At 39.3% G+C, this 26,415-nt stretch overlaps 1 pseudogene; it reads left to right on the top strand.

Moving 5' to 3' along the window:
• The first annotated feature begins 2,805 nt into the window (after window positions 1-2,805).
• On the top strand, window positions 2,806-13,766 carry LOC114653605 (tubulin beta chain-like; annotated as a pseudogene).
• The last annotated feature ends 12,649 nt before the right edge of the window (window positions 13,767-26,415 follow it).

Here is a 26,415-nt window from a genome sequence, read left to right as displayed (position 1 = left end):
GCTTCCTGTGTGTGAGCCAATTCTGCACCCATCTAAAATCATCACCCTGAACTCCCACTTCTTTTAGTTTGATGCCCAACCTATCATGTGGTACTTTATCAAATGCTTTCTGAAAGTCCAGATAAATAATATCATATGCTTCACTTTGATCATATCCTTTTGTTGCCTCCTCATAGAATTCCAGCATGTTAGAAAAACATGACCTCCCTCTTCTGAACCCATGCTGACTGTTCAGAATAACTCCCGTCACGGCGGAACAGGTCCCATCTGTTTCAAAAGGAGTCCCAATGCTCCATAAACCTATACCCTTCTACCCTGCACCAAGATTTGAGCCACGCGTTAAGCCTTCTAATCTCCTCAATCTTACCTGGACTGGCACGTGGCACAGGCAGAACTTCCGAGAAGACTACCTTGTCAGTTCTGCTCCTCAGCTTGGCACCTAACTTCTTGAACTTGGATTGCAGAACTGACAGACTACCCTTATGTATGTCATTTGTTCCAACATGGACAATGACAACTGGATCCACCCCCGCTCTGGCCAAGAGCCTATCCACCCTTCCAGGGAGGTCTCCCACCTGTGCTCCCGGAAGGCAACACACCATGTGAGACTCTCTCTCTCTCTGGAGCACACCTGCACTTCAATCCCCCTAATGATTGAGTCCCCAACTATCACTACCTCTCTCTTTTTGGGAACTGGTTTTGTGGTGGCCCATTGGGGTTTCTCATCCCTACCTACTACCTCAGAATTATCAGAGATACCGTCCAGCTCCGCATGGACATGATAATGGTTTGACACTTCTAATGCTGGGGTTGATGCCCCCGGACAGTGTGCACTCTTTACCTTACACCTTGTGACCGTGACCCACCTATTTCTACCTGTCTGGTCTGGACTCTCCTCCCGCGCCATCTTGGGGGTGCACACTATATCTCTAAAGGACACCTGGGCCAAGTCCGCCAATTCTCTATTACAACGCAGGTCAGCAAACTCCTCCTCCAGTTCAGCGACCCTGAGTTCGAGGTGCTGGATCAGCTGGCATCTCATAGACAACTGGCTCTTCCAAACCATCATCTAAAAAGTCCAACATCCAACCGGAATTGCATCGCACTGACATTACTTTTAAATTTGGTTTGGGATTATAGAGAAACTGGATTTGAGATTTTATAGAAGAACTGGATTCTCAGTTTGTGGTTAAATGTTAGTTCAATGTTAGAGTCTTCAGAAACAGGCATAAGGCAGTGATAGTTGAGTACAAGAGTGACAGATTCTATGCTCTAAAATTTTGTGAAGTATAGCATAGAGGTTGTTACTGTTACCTCTTAGATCCATTGAGTAGGGGTCAAATCTCAGTCCTATGACTTCCTGTGTGGGGTCTGTGCATTCTATGTCTGTTGGCATGAAGTTTTTTCTAGGTACATCAACTTTCTTACCTATCATATAAATGTGGACGTCAAATCAAATGTAGAGTCCAAAATGATTGAGAGTGGGTATGTGTGTGACTGTGCAACTGTGACCATGGAAGGCTCTGGTTAGTCAAAGCCCTCTAGCAGAGAAGGAAGGATCAGAATAAATGAATGAATGAATGTGGTGTTTATGGTGGGTTGACGAGTTTAGGAATTAGTTGTTGTTGGAGAAGTCCTTCTTGAGCAGTTGAGGAGAAGAAGAATTCTAATACATTGTAATGATGTGTAGAAGATCATCTCCAGAATAACTTATGATCTCTATTATTGATATCTAATTTATTGCCTAAACCAGGGGTAGGCAACGTCGGTCCTGGAGTGCCACAGTATGTGCAGGTTTTTGTTCCAACCCAGTTCCTTAACGAGAACTCAATTATTGCTGATGAAGCACATATTGCTTAAGTGACATTTAATGCTTCATTTTAGTGGTCTCGCTTGTTAAGGTTCTCCAACCTTAATTGCTTATTTCAATCTTAAACTGCTGCATTCAGTGTTTTAATTGCTCCTTATTAGCAATAAGATGTAAAAGACAAAGCAGCCAGCAGTTCTCCAGCTAGCTTTTTTCCAATTACATCTGTGTGTGTTCATCATGCACGGTTTGATTTCATAAAACACTTAATAGAAAAATGTGACAGACTGAAAATGATCTGTTTTAGGCTTCAAATCATTTGGATGATATCCTTGGAAAGGAAAAAAAATCTACGATATAAAAGCCTTACATTGCACAGACTAACAAGCCATAAAATTAAATAAGGTCTGAGATTGGCAATGATTGGTTTCTAATTAAGCAATTGGGTTGAATGAAAACCTGTAGCCACTGCGGCTCACCAGGACTGACATTGCCTACCCCTGTTTTACATCCATCCATCCATTTTCCAACCCGCTGAATCCGAACACAGGGTCATGGGGGTCTGCTGGAGCCAATCCCAGCCAACACAGGGCACAAGGCAGGAACCAATCCCAGGCAGGTTGCCAACCCACCGCAGCCTGTTTTACATCTTATTGCTAATAAGGAGCAATTAAAACACTGAATGCAGCAGTTTAAGATTGAAATAAGCAATTAAGGTTGGAGAACCTTAACAAGCGAGACCACTAAAATGAAGCATTAAAATGTCACTTAAGCAATATGTGCTTCATCAGCAATAATTGAGTTCTCGTTAAGGAACTGGGTTGGAACAAAAACCTGCACATACTGTGGCACTCCAGGACCGACGTTGCCTACCCCTGGCCTAAACTATAATAGTTTATTACATCAATCATTTTTGTTAAGGCACTATTTTTTGCCATATATTTAGATTTGTGTTAGCATAATTTTTCTTTTTTTTATTTTGTATCTGCTTGAAATTCTCCAATAAAGCCATCCCCTGACCAACTACATTTGCAAGCACCAGCAGACCAGGTGAACCTTTGTGATCAACTGTTGCTGCAGTGTGACTCGTATGAAGAAAGGAGAATCTCGGCATTGAGGCCCTATAGCCAGCATCCTAACCAGTGTGTATCAAATCTACTGTGACTAGCAAGCAGAGGAAAATTTGCCTGGGGCCACAATCATGCGTGAAATTGTTCACATCCAGGCTGGTCAATGTGGAAACCAGATTGGAGCAAAGGTTGGCTTGCATAAAAAAACAAACGCATCACTCTGCACATCACTAGCTTCTAAATCAGGCTATTGTTAATTGTGTTTTGACCATCTTCGGCCCCTAGAAAGTTTTTTCAAGTCTGACTGTACTTACAGATCACACTACAGTAAGTAAAACATACTTAGTTAATACAACTGGCACAACATTCTAGTCATTAATGTCTAAAATTAAGATGTATTAAATAATCATCAACATGTAACACACCTTTCCATTTGAGATTGTTTACTAGGAGATACTTCTGTACAAAGCAGAAAGGAAGGTACAGACAGCTATCTGGCAGAAATCTGTTAAAAATTACCTCAGTTAATGCTTTCTATGTTTAATAAAGCTATCTTCTTATATAATACGCTACCGTGGCTGTCCGTTTGTCTGTCCAGGATTTTAAATCACCTGTAGTTTGCAAACCATTTGAAACTATTGACCTGAAATTTGGTACACATATACTATGTGATGTTTACGATCCACTATCAGGGTGATGATTGACCTCCAATGTTATTCCTCTTTTTATTTTATTGTAGAATCAACTCTCAGCAACAGCCAGCTGGGTAGCCATGCAGCGCATCCATACAGGCGCCGTTCTCATTCCCTACCACCTTCGTCGTCACTTCCCCTACCTCATCATATCTTAAATCATTCTTGAGGCAGATTGAAGACTTAAGTTCCAGCTTAAGTGAAAAATGAAGGAAATGTACTAAGTAATTGCAACACAAACACTGACTTAAATTAGTTTTAACGTGAAAAGATGCCAATGAAAGAATAGAAGAAGCAGGCCGCTAGGGTAGAGAAAATAAGAGCTGCTCAGGAAACAGCAAGCACATCAACCTCTGAGCAAACGGAATGCTAAACGTACAGAGAAAGAGTATGAAAACTATGAATGCTCAAGTCAAGTGTATTCACTGCATATCATTGTGCAGTGCGCCATTACTGGTAGAAAATAATACTTAATCAAAAGCTTTACACCAGACTCCTCCCTTTGTCTTTTAAATAAATAAATAAGAGTGTGATCCTGCAGACCAACCTTAGTACTGAATAATGATGTTAAAATCCTAGAAAATGTTTTAGATAAAACAGGGAATGTGCTCTCCTTTATGATATCACAAGATAAAACTCTTATCTGTTTGAGGTTAACATCTATTATAAAACCTCGTAAATTGTTCATTATCAAATGTTCCAGATGGTCCTCTACCTCTGCACATAGTAAAATATTTTTATGCACTACTACGCAAACCCAGTATATCTGCTAGGATCAAATGAACTTATTCTAGCAAAGAAGCCTCTAGTCATACAGTATAAACGATATAAACTATATATATAACATGGGGCTGTCTGTTATCACATTTTTAAAAATTGTTATTAAACTGTTGGAGAACCATTTTCATAAAATGAACAAGAGCATGTTTCATTTTGCCAGTGTCATGGTACATTTTATCACAGATTCAAAGTTATCTCTGCTAATCATATAAAAATCTATTAGATGAATTTCATGGGATCTCTTGGTTCAAAATTAAATAAGAACATAGATTATTTTTGGGAGATACAAATATGAGTCTTCTTCCATGTATTTGTAGTTCTGGGAAGTGATCAGTGATGAGCATGGTATAGACCCCACTGGCAGCTACAATGGGGATTGTGACCTGCAGCTAGAAAGGATCAGCGTCTATTATAATGATGTCGCTGGTAAGTAAAATGCTACAGGTGTTATATTACAACTAGTGGAATAGTCAAAATTTTGCATTTGGGATGAGGGGAATTTAAAATTTTGTTTAGCGTTGTATTGGAAAGTGTGGCAGAGTATTTAGAGTTGGCACCCTGGAATTCAGGGACCTGGGATCAGTATAAAGCAGGTCAGTATCTGAGCTGAGATTAAATGTTCCCCCCAAGCCAGGAAATGTTTTTGTGTCTACAATGGGTTCTTCCCACAATCCTAAAGACACGCATTTCAGGGTAACGGAACTCATTAAAACAATACTGTTTAAGTTAAGTCACTGTGAATGATTTTTAGTTTTTGCCCAACATCCCCAACGATAAGTCCCATCCTTTCTAAACTTGTTTTCTTCACTAAATGGTCTGTAAAGTATAGGAACTTCAAGTGACAAAAAAAAAAAAAAAAAAAAAACAGAAAATAAAGTCAAACATAAAAGCAATTAAAAAAAACACGTCTCTTTTAACAGTGCCGGGAATGCCAATGAAAGATATACTTTTTGGCAATAATTTTAGATTTTTTGTTTTTTTTTGATGCAGAAGGTCAAAATTCAAAAGCAATCTACTTCCATATTAAATCCATCCATTCATTTTCTGCTTGTGCATATTCCATTTCAATAATGTATATAATGTTTTTTTAGAAGAAGCAACACATTTACATAATATTTATAAAGTTGGGATGTAAATCATTTTAATTGAGTATATATTTATGTATAAAAAATACATTTGTTTTTGCATTATGTTGACACAACTGTTATTATTACCATGCAGAAACTCACCCTAAATAGTGCATCACTAAGGAGAATGACGCAGACAATCACACTTAGTCATGTAGGTCAATTCACACGCAGGTCATTTTGGATGTGGTGGAAAACTGAAGTGTCTGAGGAAAACAGAGAGAACAAGTAAATTCTGCACAGACAGAGCCTAGACAAATTGAAAATTTAACACTAAGCTCACTACCTGTCAAAGACGGGTAACAGAATAATTTTGAAGTATTTGCTATCTCTTGCCCTATGTGTACCTTTCCTCTGTATCCACGTGTGTCTGAACCTCCCTATACCAGCACTCCCTCTCTTGTGCATGTTCCCATAAACTGTGCTTCTCAGATTCTGTCTTTATATTACAGGTGAGTTTCTTGCTCCTGCCCACTATTATACTTCACGTCTTTAAAGGTGATTCTCTCAGTGTGCCTTTTATGCCTTTCCTCCTCATCATGTGTCTAACTTTTGATCATGTTACCAATACCGTACTGTCCAATTAGATTGCTCTGATAAACTGTGTTTATTTATACAGTAGTTTTATAACTCTCCAATTTACCTGGCTTTATTTGAGTGAGAAAGTGGAAAGGTAAAATTACATATTATGTATTACCAAACTTTATTTTCCTTAAACCTATTATATATATATTTAATACATAACTATTGTTAGTACTGGAAATCTGCTTTGTATATAATATTTTTGTTTTTTTCCTTCTGGTACTAAAACCCCAAACTGCAGTAAATAACTTTGGGGAAAACAACAGTACAGCTTAGGGCCATAAAATGAATAGTGAAGGAAATGCTTGATGGAAGGAAAAGATATGTAATAGGCAACAATCCCAAATTTCTTGGTTGAAAGGCAAGCATGCTTACCATCACAACATGCATGGTGCTGCTTCTCTGTTGATAGATCACACTGCAGTATTTTATGCAATTCTCTAATTTGGAACTGTAGCAGTTTCCCAGCTTTGCACTTGTTCAAACTTCTCTGTAAATTTAAAGTGGGAAATGATTGTGTTGATTAAATATAACTGGCTATGCCAATTTGTTATCAAATGGCGTTTCAAACCCTCGCTGTGATCTTGAGCCAATCCGCTATCCCAAAGGACTGAGTTTTGGTGGGAAGGCTTAAGATTGTTCAGATGATGCTTATGTACTGAAGTTTTCATACAGTGCCACAGACTCTCATTTGGGTTGAGATAAGAGCTTCGATTTGACTATTGTGGGACAGGCATCTTTTTGTCTCCAGCCTTATGTTTGGGACTATTTTCTTAGTGAAAAATTTACTTCTCCCAAGTTAAAATTTCGTAGCAGACTAAAACAGGTTCTCCTGACTGTATTTACCACCATCTATGCATCCTTCTGTTTTAATTAGATTTCCACTCCCTGTTGAAAAGTAGCCCCACAGCACAATGTTACCACAACCATACTTCACTGTAGGTATGGTGTTTTTTAAGATGTTGCATCTGTTAACAGTGTTGCATCTGTGCCACACAGACCTCTTTTACCTTTTCTAGGTAGCATCTCAGTGGTTTGAAGTAGATTCCTCTTCCAGATAATTTAGCCAACATCAGCCACTGAAACTTTCAAAAACATATATATTATTTAGTACCCTTTTCTTAATTGTATTTGTATTATTTTAGTTCATGTTGTCTGGTCTTCATTTCCACAGCTGTCCTTGAATTCACATCCTGAAAAACAATCCCTTAATCATGCGACTTAATCAGTCTCCACTTTTTGTTTAGGGTTAAAAATATTAAACTCCTTTAGTATATCTGAATGGTTCGCTTAACATATTCCATTCACAGATAACAAATATGTGCCCCGTGCCATTCTTGTGGACTTGGAACCAGGAACAATGGATTCAGTCAGGTCTGGACCTTTTGGGCAGCTTTTCCGTCCCGATAACTTTGTATTTGGTAAGTACTGTATATACCTGCAGATAAGTTCTCCCGGGACTTGATTTTACCATATAATTTCTGGTATTTTATAATGTTGAGAGATTATGATATGCTAATGCCCACCTGACAGAGAGTAACCGCGGAGCACACTGCCTTTTTTTTTTAGATATGCCTACGTGACCACATGGTAATACCTGAACTATTCCGAAGCAACTTTTGCACAGACTTGTGTTTTTTGTATCTCGCACCCTCATACACCTTTATCGTAAGAGCATCCCTTATCTTGGATGGAGTGTTCGATCAGAAGAAAATATGAAGTTGGTTCTAAATTAAACATCGTTGAAGTAGCAAAAGAAATTGGTAACTGCACTGCTGCAACAAAGTTTGATGCGTCTGAGAAACTGGTGCGAGATCAGAGGAGGCAAGGAGAAAAAAAAAAAAATTTAACTGTAGCATTTTTGAATGGGCGTATAAGTCGGGGTCTGATTTTATGATCGATGTTTCGGATTTCAAGACCCAACTTATACTTGAGTATATACGGTAAATAGAACTTATATATATATATATATTGTAACAGATAGAGGCACTGTCAACCCCTTGAACCCTCAGACCAGACGTCAAACACCAGATAAAAGTCCAAATAATGGTTTATTATAATAATACAGTGCACAAAGCACCACCACTCCACTATACTCAATAAACAACAACAAATAAACAATCCTCCACTCCCAGATGCTTAGCCACCCTGCCTCCCAACTCAGCTCGCTGTCTGGGATTTCCCATGGTCCTTTTATAGTCCATGACCCGGAAGTGTTTCTGTCCCTCAGTCCATGTGACTTCTATCACTTTCAGGTCAGGCAAAAACTTCTTTTCTTCATCAGCCCGGAAGCACTTTATTTCTTCCAACCATGTGACTGGGATTTACTTCCGGGCTGTATGGAAAATAAACATCTCTGTGTCTCGCTGGCGACCCCTACGTTATCCAGCAGGGCTGTGTATTAAAACTCCATAGTCCTTGATGCCCTGCTGGAATTCAGGGTATCTCCACGTTGCAAGGAGGGCTCCATCTAGCGGCCTGGGGGTATTGGCCGGGATGAATGGCCGGCCATATCCCACAGTATATATATATATATATATATATATATATATATATTAATTGTATATACTGTGTATATATATATATATATATATATATATATATATATATATATATATTATGTATATATACAATGGAACCTCGGGTCACGAACATCTCGGACCATGTACAAATTGGGTTACGACCAAAAAGTTCGCCAAACTTTTGCATCTGTTCATGACCACACACTCGGGTGACGAACAAGCCAATTTCCCTTCTGGTTCATATGCGCCAATGATTTCCGCACATGTTCAGTCCCTCCCTGTGCAGCGAGCGAGCGAGAGAGAGAGCATGCGCGTGCGAGCGAGCGTATATATATTTACATACAGCTCGTACGGTCCGGGAATGGATTAATTGTATTTACATACAATCCTATGGGGGAAATTACTTCGGGTCACAACCAAATCAGGTTGCGACCAGAGTTTTGGAATGAATTACGGTCGTGACCCGAGGTTCCACTGTGTGTATATATATATATATATATATATATATATATATATATATATATACAGTGATCCCTCGCTATATCGCGCTTCGCCTTTCGCGGCTTCACTCCATTTTATATGTAAGCATATTTAAATATATATCGCGGATTTTTTGCTGGTTCGCGGATTTCTGCGGACAATGGGTCTTTTAATTTCTGGTACATGCCCGCTCAGTTGGTTTGCCCAGTTGATTTCATACAAGGGACGCTATTGGCAGATGGCTGAGAAGCTAGATTGCTTACTTTTCTCTCTATCTTGCGCTGACTTTCTCTGATCCTGACGTATGGGGATTGAGCAGGGGGGCTGTTCGCACACCTAGACGATACAGACGCTCATCTAAAAAAGCTGAAAGATTAACTTCATGTTGCTATCTTTTGTACAGCTGCTTCCGGAAACGACAGGCTGCACGGTGCTTCGCATACTTAAAAGCTCGAAGGGCACGTATTGATTTTTGACTGAAAAACAAACTCTGTCTCTCTCTCTCTCTCTGCTCCTGATGGAGGGGGTGTGAGCTGCCGCCTTCAACAGCTTTGTGTCGCGGTGCTTCGCATACTTAAGCCAAACAGCCCTATTGATTTGTTTGCTAGAGATTGTTTTCTCTATCTATGTGACATTCTGTGCTCCTGACACGCACTCCTTTGAAAAGGAAGATATGTTTGCATTCTTTTAATTGTGAGACAGAACTGTCATCTCTGTCTTGTCATGGAGCACAGTTTAAACTTTTGAAAAAGAGACAAATGTTTGTTTGCAGTGTTTGAATAACGTTCCTGTCTCTCTACAACCTCCTTTGTTTCTGCACAAATCTGTGACCCAAGCATGACAATATAAAAATAACCATATAAACATATGGTTTCTACTTCGCGGATTTTCTTATTTCGCGGGTGGCTCTGGAACGCAACCCCCGCAATGGAGGAGGGATTACTGTATATATATATATATATATATATATACACACAGTGCATCCGGAAAGTATTCACAGCGCATCACTTTTTCCACATTTTGTTATGTTACAGCCTTATTCCAAAATGGATTAAATTCATTTTTTTCCTCAGAATTCTACACACAACACCCCATAATGACAACGTGAAAAAAGTTTACTTGAGGTTTTTGCCTGTGTGTGTGCGTCTGTCTCTCTCGCGCTGCCTGTGTGTGTGCGTCTGTCTCTCTCTCGCGCTGCCTGTGTGTGTGTGTGTGTGTGTGTGTCGCGCTCTCTCGCTCTCTCTTGCTCGCTGCACAGGAAATGCATAGGGAGAGACTCAACATGTACAAACCGAAAGGGAAACTGGCTTATTCGTATACCGAGTGTGTGGTCGTGAACCGAGGCAAAAATTTGGCAAACTTTTTGATGGTAAACCGATTTGTACATGTACCGAGACGTTCGTGAACCGAGGTTCCACTGTACGTGCAAAATAGGTTTTCTTTGAGGAGCACTGCAACCAAAATAAGTTTCTGTATTTAACTCTCTGATCTGCCAGGTAGCTTGCAGTACTGACTGCCCTAATTTGCGGAATTTTAACACAAGTTTTAATGTATGGCCATTTAAGAGACGCTTATTTCAGTTAATTCCACTGGTCGTGCATTCCAAGTTTACAGTCATTTCAATCACGTAATTTTAAGTTGACATGTCTGTGTCTCATATGCCTTACCAATTTGAGAATTAATGCAATTGTCTTCTTTTCAACTTACCTTTTAAGAAGGCATTCAATTTCAGGTTGTACTTGCTCAAGTACTGTTTAAAGGTCAGGTTTCAAGTCATTGTTTAAGTTTTACATTTTTAAAAATTACTTTTTGGTGTTGATTCTATATTAATTTTGTGATTCAGCGCATGATTACTTCATGATTTATGTATTTACTTATGACTGCATGTTTTAATCATGATTAATTCCATCCAATTATATGATATGATTAGTTAATTTTTAATTGATTCCCAGCCCTAATATACTGTACATACATATATTATACATACACACATACATACTTACATACATATACATGCAGTATAATCTAATCCTCCGAAACAACCAATCATTTGTCTGTAAACATGTTGAAGTTTAGCTGCTGATCAATCAAACATATAACTGATCCAAACATGGTAGTCCCAACATCTCAGAAAGAGCTACCCTTCTGGGATTTCCACACTTCACAATCCCTTAGCATTTAAGGAGAATAGTATAATAAAGGAAAAACATCTAGTGCATAACAGTTCTGTACGAAAAATACATTATCTATAAGAGGAGAACTACCACAGTTTTCAAGATAACAGAAAGGCCACACATTTTTAAATAGCAGCTCTTTACAACAGTGGTGTACAGAAGGACACCACTAAGCACACAATATACCAGACTTTGATGCAAATGGAATAAAGCAGTAGAACACTTGTCAGCTAAGAAGTGAAATTGCCACCCACATTGGTAACATGTACTCTAGAACTGGACAAGTGAAAGAAAAAAAAAAGAAAAATCGACTGGTCTGACAAATCTCAATTTCTGCTACAGAATGTGAACTTAACAGTAGTTAAGTTAGGATTTGGCATAAACAGCATGAAAATATGGTCAATGGTAAAGAATTGTGGTGGGTAGAATAATAGTGTGTCAAGAATCCTTTCCCACATTAGAACTTTTCATACTAATTGAGTATCATTTGAATGCCAAACTGTACCTACTGTAAGCGCTATTGCTTACCATCAACTCTTCAGTGGCACAGTTTACATTTTTTAAAATGGATAATTCCTGCAGCATAATGCAGCATGTCACAAAGCATACATCACCTAAAAATAGTTAAATGAACATGAAAGTTGTCAATTCAGTCTTCTTCAATGGCCTGTACAGTGCCGAGATCTCCACACTCCACACTCTAACACCTTTTTTCAATGTGGTAGCAAAGGAGTGTTGCGGTATGAATGTATGACCAAAAAATCTACAAGAATTGTATGATGCTATTGAGCCAGAAAACATCAAAATCCCAAAGAAGTCTTATACAGAAAAAGTAGAGGGTAAAGCAAATATATGGCAAAATCACTGCCAAAAGCGTTCCATCTGTCCAAAGATGAACCCACTTAATCCACTTCACTTTGGGGGATACAGGCTACCTCAGCAACATCAGGTACAGTGCAGGAAACAACCCTGGGTATGGACACTAAACTAACTGAGAGGGAAGCTTCCACACACACTCACACCGGGCCACTCCTTTCATCTATTATGGTATTCACAGAAAATCAGTCAAGCCAGATTCAAGTGAGGCAGCAGTTAGATTAATAAAATCCAGCTTTTGTCAATGTAGGCTGTCCAGAGAAAAATAAAAGCTATTTAATAATAGTATGTGAATGAAAGATTAGCTGCGGTGGGCTGGCACCCTGCCCTGGGTTTGTTTCCTGCCTTGCGCCCTGTGTTGGCTGGGATTGGCTCCAGCAGACCCCGTGACCCTGTAGTTAGGATATAGCGGGATAGATAATGGATGGATGGATGAAAGATTAGAGAAAACCTCTCTAAAAGCTTCTCTCTTAAAAGGAGGATAGAATATGAATTGGCACATTTCATGCATCAGATAATTAAAAGACTGTAGTGAATGAAATGCTACCTATATACCATATGTAGAAACTAAAAATACAATGTTTTCTAATTTAGGTCAGAGTGGTGCTGGCAATAACTGGGCAAAGGGTCATTATACGGAAGGTTCGGAGTTAGTGGACTCTGTTATTGATGTGGTGAGAAAAGAGGCAGAGAGCTGTGACTGTCTGCAGGGATTCCAGCTCACCCACTCTCTCGGTGGAGGGACTGGTTCTGGTATGGGCACTCTGCTAATCAGCAAAATTCGAGAAGAATATCCTGACCGCATAATGAATTCTTTCAGTGTCATGCCATCCCCTAAGGTTTCAGACACTGTGGTTGAACCTTACAATGCAACACTCTCTGTGCATCAGCTGGTGGAGAACACTGATGAGACCTACTGCATCGATAATGAGGCTTTATATGATATTTGCTTTCGCACTCTCAAGCTGGCCACTCCTACTTATGGAGACCTCAATCACCTGGTATCAGCTACTATGAGTGGTGTCACAACCTGTCTTCGCTTTCCTGGTCAACTAAATGCAGATTTACGGAAACTAGCAGTTAATATGGTGCCTTTCCCGCGACTTCATTTCTTTATGCCAGCTTTTGCACCACTGACTAGCCAGGGAAATCAACAGTATCATGCCTTAACTGTGTCAGAGCTTACTCAGCAAATGTTTGATGCAAAAAACATGATGGCAGCATGCGATCCGAGGCATGGAAGATACCTGACTGTGGCTGCAATTTTCAGGGGCAGAATGTCTATGAAAGAAGTTGATGAGCAGATGCTCAATGTCCAGAACAAAAATAGCAGTTATTTTGTTGAATGGATTCCCAATAATGTGAAAACAGCTGTCTGTGACATCCCACCACAAGGCCTCAAAATGTCTGCTACCTTCATTGGCAATAGCACTGCAATCCAAGAGCTTTTTAGGAGAATATCTGATCAGTTCACAGCTATGTTCCGCAGGAAAGCCTTTTTTACACTGGTATACTGGTGAAGGTATGGATGAAATGGAATTCACAGAGGCTGAAAGCAACATGAATGACTTGGTCTCTGAGTATCAGCAATATCAAGATGCAACTATAGATGATCAGGGTGAATTTGAGGAGGATGAGGGAGAAGATGAAATGTAGGTATGTGTGACAGTCTGCCACAATCACCATTAAAATAATTAACTAGAACTTCCAATTCACCCACTTTATTTAGGCAAAGCAGGCATAATCTGTTGTTGTGAATACCATGGAACTAAGATGAGTTGAAAGATACAGTCAGCGTCTTCACATTGATGTAAATGTTTTGCACATATAACAGCGCATTTTGGTTGCAACCCTAACCCTAATTTTTAAAAACACATTCTCGCTGAACGCTTCCTTCTGATTATGCAAAACTGAGATAAGACAGGTTGCATATGACTGTTCTAAGCCAAAATAAAAAATCACAACATTTACTTATAAGAAATAATAAATATATTATACCGGGGTAGCCAACTCCAATCCTGGAGAGCTGCAGTGGCTGAAGGTTTTTGTTCCAACACAGTTGCTTAATTAGAAGCCACCAATACCAGATTTTATTTCATTTCATGGCTTGTTAGTGTTTTAAGTCTACCATGCAACTTCATTCCTAAATCAAAGATTTTGTTCCCTTTGTAATGATACATGTGTCATCCAAGTAATTTGAAGCTTAAAATGGATGAATATCTTTCAGTTCCTCACTTTCTCTCCAGTTTCCTTCTGAGTACTTAATTAGACCAAATAGAATACACATGGGTGGAAATGGAGATAAGCTACATGTAGAACTACTGGTCATTTGCATCATATTGCTAATAAGGAGCAGTTAAAAACAATGAATTCAGCTGTTTATGACTAAAATTAGCAATTAAGGGTTCAAAATCTTAATAACTGACAACTAAAATCAGATAAATGTCACTTGAGCAATAAGTGCATCAGCAACAATGAATGATTTCTCATGAAACAATTGGGTTGGAACAAAAACCTGACCTGTCGGCCCATCATGGCTGACAATGGTCAGCCCTGATTTAAAAGGTCCGAGTCTTAAATAGCAAATAAATTAAATGAAGTTAATTAGTAAGAAAAACTAGTCACTAATTAAGAAAATGGATAGAATGAAAACCTGTAGCCACTGTGGCTCTCCCGGGTCGAAGTCGGTCACAGCTGTATTATACATACAGTCATATGAAAAAGTTTGGGAACCCCTCTTAAAGCTTTGGATTTTTGTTTATCATTGGCTGAGCTTTCAGAGTAGCAACTTCCTTTTAATATATGACACGACTTATGGAAACAGTAGTATTTCAGCAGTGGCATTAAGTTTATTAGATTAACAGAAAATATGCAATATGCATCATAACAAAATTAGACAGGTGCATACATTTGGGCACCCCAATAGAGATATTACATCAATACTTAGTTGAGCCTCCTTTTGCAAATATAACATGCTCTAGACACCTCCTATAGCCTTTGATGAGTGTCTGGATTCTGGATGGAGGTATTTTTGACAATTCTTCCATGCAAAATCTCTCCAGTTCAGTTAAATTTGATGGCTGCCGAGCAGGGACAGCCTGCTTCAAATCATCCCATAGATTTTCGATGATATTCAAGAGAGGGGACTGTCACGGCCATTCCAGAACATTGTACTTCTCCCTCTGCATGAATGCCTTTGTAGATTTCGAACTGTGTTTTAGGTCATTGTCTTGTTGGAATATCCAACCCCAGCAGAACTTCAACTTTCTGACTGATGCTTGAACATTATCCTGAAGAATTTTTTTTTATTAGGTTGAATTCATCCGACCCTCGACTTTAATAAGTGCCCCAGTCCCTGAACTAGTCACACAGCCCCACAGCATGATGGAATCTCCACCAAATTTGACAGTAGGTAGCAGGTGTTTTTCTTGAAATGCGGTGTTCTTCTTCCGCCATGCAAAAGCGGTTTCTGTTATGACCAAATAACTCTGTTTCATCAGTCCAGAGCACTTTGTTCCAAAATGAATCTGGCTGGTCTAAATGAAGCATTTGCATACAACAAGCGACGGTTTGTGGCATGAGTGCAGAAAGGGCTTCTTTCTCATCACCCTGCCATACAGATGTTCTTTGTGCAAATTGTGCTGAATTGTAGAATGATGTACAGATACACCATCTGCAGCAAGATATTCTTGCAGGTCTTTGGAGGTGATCGGTGGGTTGTCTGTAACCATTCTCACAATCCTGCGCATATGACGCTCCTGTATTTTTCTTGGCCTGCCAGACTTGGGTTTAACAGCAACTGTGCCTGTGTCCTTCCATTTCCTGATTACATTCCTTACAGTTGTAGAGAAAAGCCAAGCAAAATGACACCTTTTATTGGCTAAAGGTGTCATTTTGCTTGGTTTTTCTCTACATTCATAATGGCTAACATGGTACAACACCCTAGTACTACATTCCTTACAGTTGAAACTCAGTTTAAACCTCTGAGATAGCTTTTTGTAGCCTTCCCCTAAACCATGAGACTGAACAATCTTTGTTTTCAGATCTTGTGAGAGTTGCTTTGAGGATCCCCGTGCTGTTGCTCTTCAGAGGAGAGTCAAAGGGAAGCACAACTTGCAATTGACCACCTTAAATACCTTTTCTCATGATTGGACACACCTGTCTATGAAGTTCAAGGCTTAACGAGCTAATCCAACCAATTTGGTGTTGCAAGTAATCAGTATTGAGCAGTTACATGAATTCAAATCAGCAAAATTACAAGGGTATCCAAATTTATGCACAGCCAGTTTTTCACATTTGATTTAATTTCATACAACTAAATACTGCTTCACTAAAAATCTTTGTTCGGAAAACACCCCAGTACTCAGATGTTCCTAGGAAATGAAAGACATATCACTGTTATCTTTTTTGTTCAAAGTAGAGTAAATTATTATGCAGGCTGAGAGGGGTTCCCAAACTTTTTCATATGACTGTATATATAAATTCACAAAGTAGTGATGTGAACACATATTTTCAAATTACTTTAGTCAAAAGTATGACTTACTATCCAAGAAATTCACACTTGTTTTCATTGTATTTGATACAGATCAAAATGATTAATTTACTTTACACTGAACAATCATGACTTGTATGTCAAAGACTATGTCTCATATCACAGCCTTATCATTACTTTGAATAACTCACTGAAAGATACACACATTTTCATATTGAGGCTTCATTGCAAATTTATCTATCATTCTCTTTTTCCCTAACTGTTTCTGTGCACTTCCACCAGAATCACTAAGTACTCTGGGGTGGCTAAAGAACAAGTAGCATATTTTAAATAATGGAGCCACTGACACATGCAGATTTTTAAAGCTACTCAAAGGAGATGAGTAGAGAAATAGTTTGGAGAAACAGAATATTTTTCATAATTGAAATGACAACCCTGACCTTGTATTTATCTTTTCTCTCAACAATTTTCTAAAGTTTGAAAAAATGATGAAATATGTTCAAATAAAAAAAATATTATATCACAGGTTCTAAAACCATGAATATGAAATGGAAAAAGTTGTTTTTTTCAGGAAGAATGTAAACAACCTTAACAGGAGTTAAGTATTTAGAAAATAATTTGCATGTAAACACACTGATTAAATAATGAGGATGTAACAAGTTCCTTTATGACCTTTCAAAATGCATCTTCTTATTTTCTATTCAATAAACATGGAACTTATAATTCACTTGGTAAGGACTATCAAGATCATGTAAATTCACCTTAGTTAAAATTGTTGTGGTCAATCATGTACATCTCTCCTTATGTGCAACTGCACACTAAATTCTTCAAAAGTCAATAGTTTTTGGTACCACAGATTGATTACACTATTCAGCTACACAGATAATGAATCACTTAGCAGGTGAAAATATACTTTCCCCATACTTTCGTCATCATGGATTGCACTTCTGGCCAATGAAAGTGCACACAGTGTATGTGAGTCTACTATACTTCACTGAAAAGCATTTGTATTGCCTGCCTCCTGGCACACCTGTTCATTTTGCACATTATAGCAGTTAGGAATGGAAGGTGACAGAAAATGAAAGAGATCAAGGTGGGGGGTTAGGGCTTGCTGGGGTGGGGAGTGTAATAAAGTGCTGCAAACAGGATCCCAAGAAAGGTAATACTCCAGAACTGTAAACAAGACTGATGAAAATTTTCAATTTGTTTTACAAACGCTCAGATCTTAAGCTTGGAAAATAAAGAAGATGCAAGTCTGATCAGCCATTTGCTCTAAAACACAAAGCATGCATACCTTTGCAAAATTATCAGTCAGGTACTCCAAAGGAAAGGCAATCTTCTCAACTGTAAGCCTGGTCCTTTCTTAAGCTAAATTAGCTCTAAAGGGACACCCCTACACTACTAAATCATCAATCTGGTTTGCATACAGCATGGCTCCTGTACCTTTATTCTGTGTAAAGTTCTTACAGTATTTGTTTAAAAAAAAACAAAAAAAAAAAACAAGTACATTTTTAGTTAAAATCATGGTATTTTTTCTGCCTGTGTAGTGTTTACAAATTCTTCTGTGTCTTATTGGGTTTCTTTCCAGTGAAAAGCTGTGTAGTTTAAGTTTACTGCTGACTCGATAATGGTACACTCTGGGTGTGTGTTTGAAAAGGCTAATACACAAGTATCTTGTCTAAGCCAGTATATATATATATATATATATATATATATATATATATATTTTTTTTTTTTATATAGTCACAAGAACGACACAAAGACATTGCGAAGGTTTGGAGCAGCCATCTGTATAATATTTCCTGGTGCAAAAATGCTTATCACGAACAGACATGTTCACACAACTGAGTCCAAAACAGAACTGATATACTGAAGGCAAGATGGCGATTTTATAGGCCAGTAAGGGAAGTGATGTCATCAGGTCCAGAACCGGAAGTGACGTCGCTGGCTACCCCAGAAACATTCGGGATTTTCCAAGAATGGTCTGAAAGGGATTGTGAAAGAGAATTAGTACACTTCGCCACCCCCTGGCCCGGCGTGGAATTCATTTATTTAAGCCCTTTAGTTGTTTCCTAAACACACGTGTGTGACGGGGCCCCCCCCCTCAGCCCAGACCCGTTGGGTCGGGCGATCTGCACCGAGAGGTCATGAACGCGAGAGAGGGCATTGGCGTTGGTATGAAGTGAGCCTTTCCAATGAACGAGTAAGATCTTATAAGATTGCAGATCAAGGAACCACCTAGTGACTCGAGGGTTAGACTTCTTGTGCAGGGCCATCCACTGTAAAGGTGCATGGTCCATGACAAGTGTAAACTCCCGATCCAGGAGGTAGTACCTCAACTGTGTAATCGCCCACTTGAGTGCAAGAGCCTCTCTCTCCACCGCCGCATACCTGGTCTCCCAATCCAGCAATTTCCGGCTCAGGAACATGACGGGGTGTTTAGCACCATGGACACTTTGGCTCTACACTGCTCCTAGGCCTATGTCCGAAGCGTCCGTCTGGAGGATAAAAGGAAGCGAAAGTCAGGTGCTTTCAAAACAGGTGCTGACATCAGGGCCCTTTTCAAGTCACTGAATGCAGCTTCTGTCTTATCGGTCCATACCACAATGTTGGGAGCCCTCTCCTTTGTTAAATCACTCAAGGATGCAGCTCTCTCTGAAAACTGTGGTACAAACTGGCAGTAGTACCCGGCTAAACCGAGAAATGCTTGGACATGCCGCTTGGTTCGCAGATGGGGCCATTTCAAAATGGCATCTATAGTATTTTAGACCACTGTGGCTTTGCAGTACCATGACCTACTAGGTAGCCCAAATATTTGTCTTCTTCCAACCCAAAAAAACATTTTTTTGGATTGATTCGAAGACCGGCCTCACCTAGCATCCGTAATACTGCTCGGAAGTGCTGTAGATGTTCCTTCCAGGTGCTGGAATAGATGACGACGTCATCTAGGTAGGCAGCACTATACGTGTTATGGGGGCGGAGCACTTTGTCCACCAGACGCTGAAAAGTCGCAGAAGCCCCATGTAACTCGAATGGAAGGACACGATACTGCCAGTGTGCACTAGGGGTGCTAAACACAGTCTTAGCCTTTGCGGAGTCCGTTAAAGGAGCCTGCCAGTACCCCTTGGTCATGTCAAGTGTGGTCAAATATTCCGCATGTCCAAGCCTCTCAAGGAGGTCGTCCACTCGAGGCATTGGATAAGCATCAAATTGGAAGACCTGATTAAGTCGACGGAAGTCATTGCAAATCTTCCCACTTCCGTCGTGCTTACTAACCAAGACTATTGGACTGGACCAGGGACTATAACTTTCCTCTGTGACTCCTAAGTCCAGCATGCGCTTGATTTCAAGCTCCACTTCAGCCTTCTTTGCCTCAGGAAGACGATAGGGGCGCTCTCGAACTATAACCCCGGGTTCGGTCACAATGTTGTGGGCAATCAGAGAGGTCCTTCCAGGGTTTTCGTCTAACACCTCTGGGACAGATGAGATAACTGCTTCGAGCTCTCACCTCTGTCGGGAATTCAAGTTAGACCCGAAGTAAAGTGTGTTGGTCTGAGCAAAGAATGAGTGGGGCTGTCCGGAGGAGGGATCAGGATCCCTTTCCTTCCACAGTTTCAGCAGATTCACGTGATAAACCCGCTCGCTCCCTTTAACTTTGTATGGTCCTTGCCAATGGGCAAGTAGTTTAGTTGTGTCCTAAACATGCGTGTGTGAGATTTTATACAGTTTAACTCATTCATTTCATTATTATTCAAAGAAGGCTGGCTTCAAGTGCAAATCAAATTGTCAATATGCAAAAATAATGCAAGTGATCAACTGGCATTGAAACTTAATCTAGTATAAATGTAAGTGGTACAGTTGGCAACATTGCTCCCTCACCATTTCAGTGACCCAAGCTCAATTCCTAGTCATTATCTTTGTGGAGCTTGCATGGGCTCTTCAAAATCTCATACTTGCAGTAAGGTTAATGGGCATCTCTAAATTGTTCTCTTAAGAAAGAATGAGATCATAAGCCTTAGAGTTAGTCTTATTCAGATGTTTGGAAAGGACACATGAAGCAACCTTCTCAGTGATAATGTTGTTTATTTTAAATTTGAATGTTCATTATCTCACTTTTAAATAATTACATAAAAAAGCTGACTCCACTCATTTCAACAAACCCTGAAGTGGAAAGCATATGTAGGTCCTTAGGTCTTGAGTAATCCCAAAAAACACAGTTTAAGCAACACATAATAAAAATAATTTTATGTCTTTAACAAAAGTGCTTACTCTATTATCCTCATCCTTCAAAAGGGTAAAATTTTCAGAAAAAAAAATTTAAAAGGCAGTTAATATGATGACCTGAAAAAATTGATAATTGGATGGAGGCTTGTGTTGAGCGTAAAATGTACACAATTAGTTACTCAATGCAAGATGTAAAAAAAAAAAAAAACATTAAAGAATCTAATCAAAAAGAGGAGCAAATGACAATACAGACAAGCAGTTTTAAAGCAGTGACTACTGCAATATTAGGGATACATTTACAGGTTTTGAAATGACAGTGTTTTAGAAAAATCCTCAGAATTATTGGGATCAACACAGAAATAAAAGATGGAAAAACACCAAATTCATGATGGAGCTGCTCAAAAAAGAGCTTGAAGATGCTATCAAGAAAAGCTGGAAGAAAACATTTCTCATCTGGCAAATGTTTTCCAAAGATTTTTAATTTGTGTATCCTGCAGTTTCTGGGATTTAACAAATGTGCTTTGGTAAACCAGGAACATACTGTAGATACACTCTTGTAGGAAAGTATTGGAATCAGTATTTTTTTTCAGATTTCATGATTAAAATAATGGGAGACAAAAACAGTGTCTTTAAATGGCATTAACCAGTGACTACTTAAGTCAGAAATGGCCAATCTGCTATATTAGACAGCAAATATGTGTATTTGATAAACTTGAACAAAGCTGAGAATGCCTCAAAAAATTATCTCACAAACTGATTAAAACGCAGATAACAAAATATTTGAAAAGAAAAAAATGAAAAGAATGAAGAGTATGATTCATGGCACCAAAGTGTGCCAACATGGTAAGAAAGTGTCTCTCTCTTCTGAGGTTTTGTTTTGCCGATGTGCTCGCCTCACTTGTGTATTAGCGGCTAAGTGAGTTTGTCTCTGACTCGTTAACTTGGGGCAGCCTTGCCTGCTCTTTGAGCTTCATGCTGTAGCCTTGCACTTCCAAGCCGGACAGACTGACACACACACTTCCAAGCGTAGATGTTTATATATAAGATAATGTTATACTTTAAATAATAAGCTAGACAATATTCAGGGAAGACAGGATGCACAGTGTTTTTTTTTTTTTATCTTTCCCAGAACTATGCAACTGCTGAAACATCAGACACTGCAATACTGCCAGGCGGCTTTGAAGTCTATTGTAGAGATGGCACTGAACTGTCAGGTAAAAGCATAGGAGGAGTTGTGTGTTTTATGATGCATGATTGTTAAAACTGTTTCTAAAAAGTGTTCACCTGATATTAAATATTTATTGATCACGCGTTGTCCATTATATCTTCCAAGTGAGAGCTGGGATGTTTTTACTGGTTGCTGTTTATATTTTTCCACAAGCCAACGTGAACAATGTGGTGCATTATTGGAGCAACATTCAACAATCTGTACAGAACGAGCATTTACATCCTGATGAATTATTTACTGATGCTGGGGATTCTAACAAAGTAAACATATGGAATTATTATTCTAAATATCATCAGCTTATCACCTCCCCACAAGAGATACTAATAATTGCAAATCACTGATAATTGATGCATATTGCTTGCTCCTGTGCCCATTCCTTTGAAGGTCCAGTCACCTGTCCGTACTACTGCTGCCAGCTTACAGACACCAAAACATCAGGCACAGACTACACAAATGGTACACTGCTTGACTAAAGAGACACAGGAAATCACAGAATTGTTTTCATTGTATTAACTGGGATGTATTTAGAGACTCCTTAACAGTTCTAAATGAGTATACAGATGACACAGTGGCATTTGTCAAAAAATGTTTGGACAACTGTGTGCCTACAACAATAATCTGTATATAATGTGTTTCTGGGACACATTAATAAGAGTATTCCAGATTGTGATAACCTACAGTTTGATATCATCACAACCAGTCCATGGAGAATACCATATCCCTTGCACTTCATACTATCCTAGCACATCTGGATAATAACTGTTATTCCAGAGTCATGTCTATTGACTACATCTCAGTATCTCATATATATTTCTCTTCTGGTTCGTCCTGCTGCCACTTCAAAACCGGTCCCGCCCACACGCAGCCGACACGGCATTTCTCGATTCCTATTTGTCATCTTCCATGTCATGCACTATACTGGCCTGCTGAGCGTAATACATCCAACAAGTACTCGAGGTGCTGCCACAGCAGTAAAGTAGCTTTACCACCCTTGTGGGAGCCACCTGTGTCTTTACAACAGCTTCTTACACAGCAAACATCAGAAGCTAAAAATTATAGTGAACACATTCGAGAATACAACCCTTCTCTAGCGTTTGCTTCCATGGGTGCACAGATAACTCAACCTCCTGGCCACGGACCATTTTTAAAATACATGGGCAAATTTATCACCAAATCTCTGCACTATACACTAACACTTCTACCGCTACAGGATATGGACAGTTGTATGTTTTTGACACAGTGCAAGCTACTAAAGTACGCTTACAAAATAAAGCAAACTCTGCATACAGCGAAAATGTACTTCTCCAGCTAGATTCCATGCTCAGAACCATCAACCCCTTCGCTAAATCATACAAACACATGCATGAAATCACTCAGTCCAATCCAACAGCAACTGTACGAATGGTTTTCAAGGAAACCCCTAGGCAGGATTTACGACGATACAATGCCCCGACATGTCACACTGATGTTGCTGTGATTTTCGTCAGAGAAGATGGCGAAACACCTGCCTAAAGGAAGATTTGCATCTATCCCATAGGCAACTCCTGTAAACAGATTTCCACACTCAATATGAATTGCGATCCTATGATTTACCCACTTTTATTCCCTTACGGAGACATTGGCTGGCACAAAGATTTACAACATGTTCCCGATAAAAGAACCTCCAAGCGAATAAGGCTTACTCAATGCCAATTTTACGTGTACAGATTAGCAATGAGGAATACATTTAGTATTTTGCACTCCAGCGGCAAACTATTCCAACAGTACGTCGTAGATGCGTATGTTAAAATAGAGGGCGTGCATCTCAATTATCTCAGATTACATCAACAAGATCTGCGCGTCGAACTATCAGACACACTGCAAGCAAACGCTGAAAATAACAATGTTCATGTAGGCAAAATGATCATATTACCGTCCACATTTCCAGGAAGTCCAAGATACATGCAACAAAACTATCAGGATGCCATGGCCATAGTACGTAAATTCGGAAAGCCCGATTTATTTATCGCTTTCACATGTAATCCTGCTTGGCCGGAAATTCTATATGCACACTGCGTCTTTCAAGAAGTATTTATTTCTTCTTGATTTCTGAATTCCTTTCTCACCGTTTTCCATTCCTATTCTTACACCGCCATATGCTATGGTGGGCGTCGGCTAGTTTAACACTGTTGTACGATCAAGGCTGACCACCAAACTCTTTAATTTAGGATTCATGCCACCTATACTGCTGAAGTTTAGACTTCCTAGGATAGTTAAAGATATCCACCATTGTAACAGCCATTTTTCACACACCTACCTTCTGGCACTTGCACCAGTACATTCAGGAACAGTCAAACATGAGAACAAAAATTTTAACATAACAGTGTGAGTATATATCATCAGAGAAGGCAATGTCAGGCTGGCATCCTAGCCAGACTAGATGGTGGTTCCACCCAGAGCCACGTATTCTACGTGTACACTGGAGGACAGTACCCTTCTGGTGACGCTCCCACTTGTGTACTAGCAGGATAGTATGGGAACTGTAGTCCCAGTTGAGGTTACGCGCTTCGTCATTGTTGTCATTATTGTACATGTTTTATACAAGAAGCATATTTTTTAAATTTTATTTCTTAAGCTCGGTTGAAGGTTCTCAGTTCCAAGGCATTTATCTTTGCTTTCATTATTTAAAACACTCGCAAACATACCCTCCTCACCACTCTCAGTCCCACCCCGGCTTGTTACACCCCCAGTGTGCTGCTTGCAAAATAAACAATAGACAGCTAAAATTCTTTAACATGAATTTGTCTACTGTGGTGCTCTCTGTTCCTTTCACTGGAGGGGGCATTCATTTCCATGGCTGGAGCAGAGTTGTAAAAATGTGGGCCCCTATCAGACAGCTTTGGAGAATTTATTGGTAGCAGAACATATAGTAAGAATGCCAAAACAACAGAAAGTACAACTAACAAGTGGCATTTTTGATACCATTTTAACCAAGTTTACTGTCTGCCCCCAGTCACAGAGAACCCTGGTAAAACGACATTAATGTGTTAATACCCCTGGCAATGGTATAATACAGACTTCATTACATCGTTGTATCATAGGATGTCATTTTGCATGGAGCAGGAGTTAAATACAATGAAAAACAGTGCCAATGAGCCAGAGTGTGATGGAGCAGGGTGAGGAGGCAGGTATCCGTGAGTGTGTTTTAAATAATGAAAGCAAAGAAAAGTACCTTGGAATTGAGGACTTCCAACCAAGACGGCTTATGAAATAAAACATGACCGACAGGCATATGCTTCTTGTATAAACTATGTACAACAATGTTGAAGCAATGATTAAGCAAAATGGAGATGCTAAACTTACATGGCTGCACTGTGCCGCCAATGTATAGATCAGAACCGACCTATATATCCAAACAGATGTATTTCAATAAATGTATATATCTGAACCAAGATATAGACAGATAGAAATATTATATATTTCTATACACACACACATATATCTGAACTAATTTATATATTTACGAAACAATCTTTTTTTTCTTGAATGCCCCCCCCCCCCCCCCACACACACACACAGAGTTACAATCTTTGTGGGGTTGAGTAGTTCTGATTGCATCAATTTACCAATGAAAGCTAGATTCTGCTTGGAATAACTTCTTTGTCAGTTTGAGTTACACATAAAATCAACAAAGAAAATGTATGATGTAGTACTTGTGAGTAACAGGATATTTTATTAATATAACCATGTCACAATTATTCAACCCTTATATAATACTGCTGTTTTTAAAACTTTCTGCTAGTTTTTATGACCTAAAATGGAGCCAAAACATAATTAAGCCATTTGGGATTTCAATAAAAATACTTAATTGGCTTAAGATGTGATATGTATATAAACCCCACCCATGAAGGTGTTGGAGGTGACTTGGGTAAGGCTAAGGAGCTTTCAACTCAGCTGAGAGAGGAACCTATTTCATTATACCTGAAGGGCATTGGGTTTAAAAAGATCCCCAAAAAACTGAACATTCCAAGAGGCACCATTGGGAGCATTGTAAGGAAGTTTGAAACTTATGGCACATCTGCAAACTTACGTGGCCAAGGGACAAAGCCCAAAATTTCATCAAAAGCCCATAACAACTTAGTCAGGAGAACTTAGAAAAACCCCTGTGTTACTGCAAAACACCTACAGGATGAACTGATGAAGGCCGGGACAAGTGCTTCGGTGGCAACTATAAGACAAGAATGAAAAAACAAGGACTTCATGGCCACATTTCAAGAAGCACTCCACTATTGACCACAAATAGCATCAAAGTTTTAGTAGAATATTCCAGGAGAAATTTGGATAGGCCTGCAGAGTTTTGGGAAAAAGTCCTATGGAATGAT

Source organism: Erpetoichthys calabaricus, chromosome 6 (genome assembly GCF_900747795.2).
Source record: "Erpetoichthys calabaricus chromosome 6, fErpCal1.3, whole genome shotgun sequence".
Lineage (NCBI taxonomy): Eukaryota > Metazoa > Chordata > Cladistia > Polypteriformes > Polypteridae > Erpetoichthys > Erpetoichthys calabaricus.
The sequence above is the reverse complement of the archived record's forward strand: the minus strand, read 5'-3'. Positions and strand labels throughout refer to the sequence as shown.